The sequence below is a fragment of the Tiliqua scincoides genome, chromosome 1, assembly GCF_035046505.1.
Source record: "Tiliqua scincoides isolate rTilSci1 chromosome 1, rTilSci1.hap2, whole genome shotgun sequence".
Taxonomy (NCBI): Eukaryota; Metazoa; Chordata; class Lepidosauria; order Squamata; family Scincidae; genus Tiliqua; species Tiliqua scincoides.
This window is the reverse complement of record NC_089821.1, coordinates 76,555,180-76,565,371: the sequence shown is the minus strand read 5'-3', so window position 1 is coordinate 76,565,371 and position 10,192 is coordinate 76,555,180.

The window sequence follows — 10,192 nt, the reverse complement described above, 5'->3', positions numbered from 1 at the left end:
GCATCTCCCTATCCACTCTGTCCATCCCCTGCATAATTTTGTATGTCTCAATCATGTCCCCCCTCAGGCGCCTCTTTTCTAGACTGAAGAGGCCCTAATGCCATAGCCTTTCCTCATAAGGAAGGTGCCCCAGCCCAGTAATCATCTTAGTCGCTCTCTTTTGCACCTTTTCCATTTCCACTATGTCCTTTTTGAGATGTGGCGACCAGAACTGGACACAATACTCCAGGTGTGGCCTTACCATTGATTTGTACAACAGCATTATAATATTAGCCGTTTTGTTCTCAATACCTTTTCTAATGATCCCAAGCATAGAATTGGCCTTCTTTACTGCCGCCGCCCATTGGGTCGACACTTTCATTGACTTGTCCACCGAAAGTGTCGACCCAATGTTCAAATTTTCTCTCCCAATTGCAGGTGTTTGTCCTGCATTCAATGCCATTTTGAGTAGTTCCCAACCTTCTGTAGTAGATTTGGGACCTTGGGGACTGGAGCATGAAAGAAGGGATGCACAAAATCCAGTGCTCATAAGAACATAACAAGAATCCAGCTGGATCAGGCCAAAGGCCTATCTAGTTCTGTTTCCCACAGTAGCCCACCCGTTTGCCTCTGGGTAACCCCCAGGCAGGAGATGAAGTCATATCTCTCCCATCATCCCTTTGCTGAAACTGGAATTTAGAGATATGGTATCATCCCTTGCAGACCTCCCATGGAATTATTATCCATGGCTGTTTAGAATCTGCCCAATGTGTTTTGGGACTGGTACACAATATGGCTGCAATCCTACACAGTTACATGAGAGTAATTCCCATTGAACTCATTGGGATTTACCTTTGAGTAGACATGCTTAGCATTGCATAGTATGCCCACTCAAGCTGCTTTGGACTGGGGAGGGCCTGTACATTCATACTAGAGAGAAGGCATTACGTTTAAACACAGGTGTATTAGGTGAAAATGATCTCTGATCAAAGGGCTGAGAAAGAAACTAGACAATTGCTGCCAGTCATTGTGAATAGTACTTGGACAGCTACACCAAAGATCAGACTCAGTATAAGGTAGCTTTCCCTGGAGGTAGCTACACATGTACTGCCTAATAAATAACAGGTAGCATCATTCCATTTCTTTTGCATTTGTGCAGGAATCTCCAGTTGTACTAAACAGTTGCCGATAACATAGGCAGACTTATATAAGTATATGCAGATGGATAAAGTTCAACATTTTCTTGAAGGAGAAGAAAAGATTAAAGGCAAAACTCTTATTTTCTTATAACTGACAGGCTGTGGATTATCAGAAGTTTGATTATAGTGCTCTGTTTAAATACAAATTTATTTGCCACAATGTCTCTTGTGTTTATTGTTGTTAGATTATTTTTAATTGCTATAACATCTTGTTTGATGTTCTTAAGATGTAAGCTGCTTTGGGATGCTATGTGCTAGAAAAGTGGGACAAAAATGTTTATTACAGTCAAAGGAATGAAATAAATATTGATCAAATAATTATTAGCTGAATCATGAGAGTAGGTCTAGTAGCTTTTTATCTTTTTGGTCTTGTTGAAGGGCTCCAACCACTGGAAATCAGTGAAGCATTCATAAGATAAAATCTGCAATTAAGAAGAAAGTCACAAAAAATAGAATGATTGAGAAGGAGATGTCCTAAACTATGCAAGTTTATTCAGACATAAGTTCCAGTTGCTGAGATCATGGTGAATGAGGATATCCTCAGGTACCACATGCTGCCATCATTGACACAGATTCAACTACAGGTGCAGCCTATTTATCCACAGATTTTTTATCTGCAGATTTGTCTCAATGCAAATGAGGTGGGGGAACAGAAAGTCACACACATCTTTGCCTCCTTTGCCCTGTGCTGGCATCTTGCTCCATTTCCAGCAGCCCAAAACACTACAAAAAGGCTCTGCCTCACACAGGCAGGGAAATAGCCCTGGAAGAGGTTCCCCTTGCAAAGGAACAGTAACACTCTTGGAGCCCCTGAGCCAGCAAAGAGGCTGGGGGGGGGGGGGGCTGAAAATCTCTGTAGCCAGAACACATGCAGCAAGGTGGAGCTTACTCTCTCTTACTCACACAGGGGCAGGTGTGGTAGCAACAGAGATGATTGCTTTAAAAAACCCAGGGAGTGTTTGCCAAATTCTCCCCCCCTTGAGATGATGCAGGCAATCACTTACACAAGCACACACACCCCCCATGGTGCAGGCTATCACGAACACAAGCAAGCCTTCCCACCAAGCAAAGCATGAGATATAGCCTACAATCCTCTCCACACTTTCCTGGGAGTAAGCCCCATTGACTACAGTGAGGCTTACATCTGAGTAGAAACACATAGGGCTGGAGTCTTAAAAGATCAGCATCCCATGTGAAAGAAGCCGGGCAGCTGGCAACGGGGAGGGCTGAGAACTGAGGGGGAGGCAGGAAGGGAGGGGATTGATATCAGCTGCCTTAGTTTCCGTCCATCCAGAAGTGTCATGCTAGAGTGTATTTGCGTAACTCTATGGAATTTAGCACAACACGTTTTTGTTAATCGCGCAGAGTCACAGAACGGAACTAACATGGATAAATAGGCTCCACCTGTATACTATATTTTGGTGCTTACCTATTCAGTGGATTTCAGACAGCCCCATCCTGCCTAAATCCGCATGTGGTGCAGCAGTGCAGCTGCGGCTACAGTGTATCCCAAAAAGCATTTTTGACTGCTGGCAATCTCCTCAGGGTACGGGGACATTTGAAAAATGGATTTATATTCGGCCTGCCAATGTAAACCATTTTGAGTTGACTGAGAAAGAAAGATGGTGCAGTAGCCAGTAGTCCCATATTCATGGTTTCACATATTTGCGGTTCTTAGGTCCCCCCATTGCACTTACGATCCACCCCTCTTCATTTACAAATGCATTGAGAAAGGAAGCTTTTTCTTCATACTGCTTTGAAAAAGGACATAGACATGTGGTTTTAGGTATCCACAGTAGCAGCAGGAATGTATCCCCCAAAGATAAAGGGTTGGGGACATCTGCTTATAAAAAACAGTGAGAAATAAACTCAGTGGCACTTAGTTCTAAGTAAATATGCATCAGTTTAATGCATATAAACTAACTGGATAGCTAGATCTCTTACGGAAAAAAAAAAGTTGGGACTGAAAATTATTCACTTCCCAGAACTGAAGACTTAAGAAGTGTGGTGGTGTCAACAACCAAGTGCTTAGAAAACCATTATTTTGGATGTAGATATATTAAAAGATACCTCTGGATAACATTTCACTGGATATAAAGAACCTATATTGAACATACTGAATCTCTAATGGCAGAGATCCCTTCCAAAAAAGCCACACAAGTATCCAGTTCCCACCTGTTCACTTATTTATGTCTGAGTAGCAGTTAAATATAGAACATAGATTTTAGTGAGACCTTTAATAGCCTCTTAGGTATAGAACATATCCTATAACACATTATATTAATAACATGAATTGGAAATTATTGCCAATAAATAGTAGTTGCTGTTAAATTCCAGTCTTTGGAATTAATTCTTCCCTGCCTCTGTATCAGTGTCAAATCACAGACTACATCTGCAATTGCTGAACCTGATAATGTCTTCACCCTGTTTTATGTAGTGACAGTCACAGCCCATCAATTAGGTGAGATGGTGCAGGTCACATCAACCTTGTGTGATTAGCAGCCGACAGCAGGGGAGGGGAATGAGAGAGCCGCAGATTCGGGGTGAACCTCAACCTGAGTCTGCTGCTTCCACTCTCTCCCCCCCCCCCCCAATGCCATGATGCACTTTCTGCCCACTAAAGGTTTGGTATCCTTACTTTGCTCCAGGTGCGGTTTCTTCAAATGCAAAACTTCTGATTTTATTTACAGGAATCCCGTGGATGAGGGAATCAGAAGTCCATTCAAGATGTCCCTTTTGATCAGACCAGATGTTCTGCACTTGCACAACTGAAGAAATCATGAGTGTGGGAAACCACTGCTTTTTCTGTAATCCTGCAGAAGTGGCATCGAACAGCATTTCAGGTTGCCCCACCATTGTGTAGTAGGGAGTGCTACTCACTAGGTGAGTAAGGTTAGGTGCTGCTAACTTGAGTCCACACCGTTGACTTCCTTTTCTTTGTCTCCAGTACACAAATGCTGCCACATTCAATATCATCCACATCACGCAGGTTCAATCTCACAGGGAACAGGCAGCCAAAAGTCCTTCCTCTCTTCCCATATCAACCTTGTGTGATAAGTTCCAATCACACTCTGGAGGAATTCAAGGTGATTTTGTTGTGAGCAAGAGTTCAAGAACAGAGGACCCCAAGGAACTGCCTTTTCTCGTATGAACTGACTTGTTTCTGAGGTCATATGGTGGAGCCTCCTATGGCTGAGGCTAGATCAATGACAAGGGGGGAGCCTTCTCTGTGGTTGCACAGATATTATGGAACCCACTCCCAGTTGAATTGAAATCTATAACCTCTCTAGTATCCTTCTAATGAGGATTAAACACTTAAAAAAATTATTTAGTTAAGCCTTCCTGCCTTAGTTTCTGTTGCTTTTCTTGTTCTTTTGTTTGATGGATACTTTGCTCTGGGTTTCTTGTGGTTCTTTTAATGTTTTATTTTATTTTATTTTTAATGCAAATTTATTATAACTAAATTTTAATGTCATTTTAATTTATGAGTGCAAGCCACCCTGGGTACCCCCAATGTTATATTCCACACCCTATTGGAGGGTGAAATATAAATCTTCTAAATAAATCATTAATTCATAAAGCTAGAAATCCCTTACCCATTAAAGACTTCTTGATTAAAGGCTACATTATAATTGTTTCTCAGAGCAATGTCTCAGCCAAAGCATGTGTACTTCTTCCTATTTATCCCTTGTCTCTGCTTTCCCTTTGTCTTCCTTGTGTCAATATCTAAATTGTAAGTGCATTGGGGCAGGGGCCTGTAATCTCACAGCGCAATCCTAGCCAGGTTTACTCAGAAGTAAATTCCATTGTGTTCAATGGGATTTACTCTCAGGAAAGTGTCTATAGCAAAGCTTCTCAAACTGGGGCGTCACGATCACCCAGCCAGAGGAGCTCTGGGGACACAGTGATGTGATTGGAATGATCACACAGCTGTCAGGGCTTTCAGGGGCATTTTAATACTTACCTGAGCTTGCGTTGGTACGTAAAAATGTGTGAAAATGCCCCTGAAAGCCCCAGCAGTGGCGCAATCATCCCACTGCATTCTCCCCCTCCCCTGCAAAGACTTACAGAGGCACCCAAACTTCTGGACATTTTGGGAACAGTTAGTCTATAGATTGCAGAAAGCCTGTAATTGTCTGAGAACAATCCCGAGAGCTCTGCAATGGCTACAAAACACAGACCATAAGCCCTCCTTCCCCTTTCAGATTAGTTTCATTTTGAATCAATCATGTAGGAGAACTTGAGTAGCATGTAATGGGGATTTTTAAATGAACCTTATTTCTTGCAAATGCCATGAAGCAGAGAAGGCTGCAGCTCTGTGCCCACTTACCTGAAAGTAAGCCTCACTGCGCACAGCTGGTCTTGCATGTGGACAAAGGATTTCACTGTAAAGTAATAATTTGCTTATTAAATTTGCTAAGTAGCTAACTTGTTCCCTGAAGTGTATGGTCATCTAACAAACAGGTTTCTTTTGGGATAAGAATAGTAAAAGCAACAAGGAAGGAAATAGATAGACTTTATATTTTAATTGGTCCATCTCTGTTTCTGCAAGTTATACAAATTTAATACTTAGATTGTGTTGGAGACTGAGTGGGGAACTGATCAGGCTTAGCTGGTGCCTGAGCCAGCCCAGAATTGTTGCCTTCCTGCCCCCCTTTTCTCTCTCTCTCTCTCTCTCTCTCTCTCTCTCACACACACACACACACACACACACACACACACACAAACTCTTGTGTGCAATTGCTCAGTATCTCTAGACCCCATTGGAAAGCCTGCAAGGAGACACCTGTTTGTAAACTTAGGGAGAGGAGGTTCCATAAGGTTAGTGCCAGTACTGAGAAGGCCCTGCTTCTTGCTGCAGCCCCTCCCAACTGGTGATGGTGACGGCTCCAGATGATCCAGTGGCATCGCTAGGGGGTGCAGAAGCATTGAGGACCTCACTAGGTGATGCTCACAGGGGCGTGTCACCACTACCGACCAACATTTTTTAAATCTTGATAATTCCATCATGCATATCATTTGACGTGCAATTTCATGCAGACTGTAATGAAACACACCATGTTAAAATATCTGTATTATATTAAAAGTTGTAGTAAAAAAAAACAGCAGGGGCAGGGTGATGGTGTATCACCGTGCCCACCGCCTAGGGCATTGCCCCACCCACTGCATGGTAGGAGGTCCATCATGAGGGTGATGCAAACCCTAGTGATGTCACAGGGAAGAGCCAGAAGGCAGTGTCTCAGATACTGTTGCCCCAAGTCACATAGGACAGGGCTGTCCATAAGTATAATGTTGTGTTTTGTGTACTGCTTTGAATATGGCATCACAGAAAAGTGAAATTAAAAAAATCTACAAAGAAAACCAAATTAAGACAAAACAACAGTATTGTAATGTGATTGACATCCCAATCCTATGCATGTCTACTCAGAAGTAAGTCCTGTTATAGTCAGTGGGGCTTACTCCCAGATAAGTGTGGATAGGATTGCAGCCTGAGTTCCCAAAGCCAAATTTCATATGCAAAACTTGATAGCTTAAAATCTGCTTTTGAATTTGCAACAGAACATAGCCTTGTTAAAACCAGACACCTCCCACTCCCTATTTCAAGATGGTTTCAAAAAGTCAACTATGAAGCAGACTATGTTAGAGGCAGGTCTTCCAATGCCTCACTTGCAGAATTTGAAAAGGCTTTTGCAGAAAGGGGAGAGCAGCTGGGTGCAGCATCTTTTAGGAGTTAAAAACCAGGGCAAGGATGGGCTTTGTAAATATCTTTACTGGAGGCCACCAGATCAGTACAGGCCCTGAATAGTTAAGCTGCTTGGCTCTTCCATTTTACACAAGTGTATTCATTTACTGAATCAATTGATTTCCATCATGAGGGAATCATTATGAAGCAGACCAGCATTAAAACACACTACCCCCCCTCCTTTTCCAATGAGCATTGATTGTTCGTTCTCCTGGTGTGGATGGTAGACACTATTAGGGCAATTTCATATGACTGAATTCTTCTCAGATAGGAATGGCTAGGAATTCAGATAGGAATGGCTAGGAATACTTTAAAGGATTCCTGTCATGGAACCAATGAAGACTAAAATAACACAGAAAATTGGAAATTGGTGTGGTGAGAGGGAACAACAAATTAACAACACAATTCTTGGCATGTCTACTCAGAGGTGAATACCATTGTGTTCATGTTTCCTTACTTCTAGGTAAGTGTGTATAGGAGTGCAGCCTATGAAGATCAGGAACAGAAAATTCTTCCTACAAAAATCTCCTATTTTTGAAAGCAAAATGCTATCTCTTGCAATAGAATAGATAATTGGATTTATATAAATAACCACACAATGTAAAGACTATCACATTTCTCTTTTGCTTCTGTTCTCTGACTTATAAGGGGCCTGTGCTCTGAGCAGTGCTGGACACAGAACAGGATTACTGCTAACCTTTCTGGGTCTTAGTGGCGTAGCTAAGGGGCTGCATGGGGTAGCAGTTGCACTGGGAAACAAGCTTTAGGGAGACAACAAGTTTAGCTTGACACTAGCGGCCAAAATTGTGAAAAAATTGGTATGTAGAATAATACCATCATGTTATATATCATTGGAAAGGTGATTTAATGCAGAGTGCAATGAAACAAACCTCATTGGAACATCTGTGTTCTATCAAAAGTTATGGCCAATTAACCAAAAACAAAAATGCAACTGCCTTATGGAACAAAAAGTGGATTTCTTTAACTCAAAACTGACCTATGAGGTTGACTGTTCAGAGAGCCAATGAGAAATTATTATGGCACAGTGTGGAACCAATAAGGTGTTAATATGAGTCAGCTCTTGTTTCTATGTATCATAATACAGCTACTCCTGCTAACTGGTAGAGAGGCACTTTTTCAAGTGGGGTTCCTCTTATATTTAGCATGTAGAGAATAACTGTTCCTCTTCACCCCCCCCCCAGTGTCTCTAATCAATAAGGGGCACATGTTTTATTTATTTACTTAATTAAATTTGATTTTGTTGTGAAGGGGGGCTACAAAATCTTCTTTGATCCCAGGTAGCAGATAGTTATGCCACTGGCTGGGGGGAGGTGGCAGACCAAGTGGGTGCTGAACTGCTGGGGGGAGGAGGAGGAGGAGGCACGTTTCCCTCAATTTGCACTTTTTAAAAAGCCCAGGTGTGATGTCACTTCTGGTTGTGACACCATTTCTGGAACATCATTTCTGCATTGGGCTACATGTTCATTACCTACGCCACTGCTGAGTCCGACGCTATCCAACTTTCCAGTGCAGTTGCAGCCGTGCTAACCGGGCATGTGCTGCATCCTGCCATATGGGAGGAGACACAGAGGCCTCTTTAAGGTAACGGAACAAACGTTTGAGCTTCATTGTGGCTACATTGACTCTGGAAAGTTGGATAGGATTGGGCCCCCAATTTTTGAAAAATGGGCAGTGAACAACCAATAGTTTCTTTGTTCCTATGGGTTTTATTTCCATGGTGTGAACAACCACATAAATATCAGGCTTGGCTTAAAAAAAACCTTGTAAGGCTATTCCATATTCACCTGTGGAACTCCTCTACACTCCATCTTGCTAACTAAGGAGAGGGGAGTTGTTTTCCTTTTCTGGTTATTTGGCCATAATCTTTGATAGAATACAAATATTTCAGAGTGGCTTTCAAACACACACACACTCTTTCTCTCTTCCTTTTCTTCCTGATGCATTGAGCAATTCAAGCTTTCTAAATCATGGAAATGAAACTTCTCTTTGTCTGTAAAAGGTAGTGCTGCCTAAATGCTGATCTTATGGACTCATGTTGGGGAGGCATGGCCAGTGGCCACATTGGCATAGAGCAGTGTTTCACAAACTGTGCATTGGGATCCACTAGGTGGATTGCGAGCTGGTTTCAGGCAGGTACCTATTCATTTCAATGTTAGATTTAGATTTAGAATATTTAGATTCTCATCCTAAAAAATGGGTCCCAGTGCTGAAAGTTTGAAAACCACTGGTGTAGAGTAAGTGGCTGTCTAGCAGAGCCCCCCTCACCTCTTCCATGCTGTCAGTGAGTGCAGCAGCCTGGGTAACTTCTGCAAGAGGTTAATCTCAGCTTTTAAAATGAATTGAAACACCTATGGGTTCTGTTGCCATGGTGTTAGTAACAACATAAGAATCAGGAAATAAAATATGCACAATCACACTTTCAAATAAACACTGAAGGAAGATGAATAAAAGGCCAAATAAATACTGCGGACAGGTACATGGAAGAAGAAGGTGACCTTAGCTGAAGTAAGTGTGTGCGCGCACACACACAGAAATCCCTAGGGTAGACTGATGGGTAAGTTACTGAAAGGGAATGAAGTTGATGTACTTAACAGTATTGAGCAGTAGAAAAAAGGAAGGCAGAACTTGGAATTACAATTGCAATCTATGGAGTGACAGCTAAAGCGAAAAGGGAGACTTTTCTTCATGAGAGATTTCCTGGCACAGTAACAAATGGGATTGACTGATTTATTTATTAATAAGATGATCCTCATGATTGTTCCTAAAACTGGTTGTAGAATCAGGTGGCAGGTAATGCCTTCTACTTTTTTCAGCCTCCTCCTGATTAGATTTGCTTGCTAGGAAGAAAGCAATGGCACCTGTAGGAAATCTCTCCTGTGTGTCATCCTGTGTGCTCTTTCCTCAGAATGGCTGCTGGAGCTGATTGGCAATCCCAGCGGATGAGAAAGTTAAAAAGGGTTTAGCCAGGGATTAAAGAGTGTGAAACTGGTGGTCTGAAACATTGCTCTTCAATTCCAGGCTTCCTCCAAAAGCTGGGTGATCACAGAAAAACTCTGTGTCATATGCTGGAGCAAGAGTGTGGTTTGCTGGCAATACTTATTCTAGGTTTAAATAAGAGCCAGGATGGTGTCATGGTTCTGGTGTTGAACTTAGCAGCTGCAGACCTCTGCAGCCCCATGCCCGGGGCAAAGCTCCGCAATGGCGCCCCCAGCAGGCTATCACTACCCCCCCTACAGAAATCCATCACCCC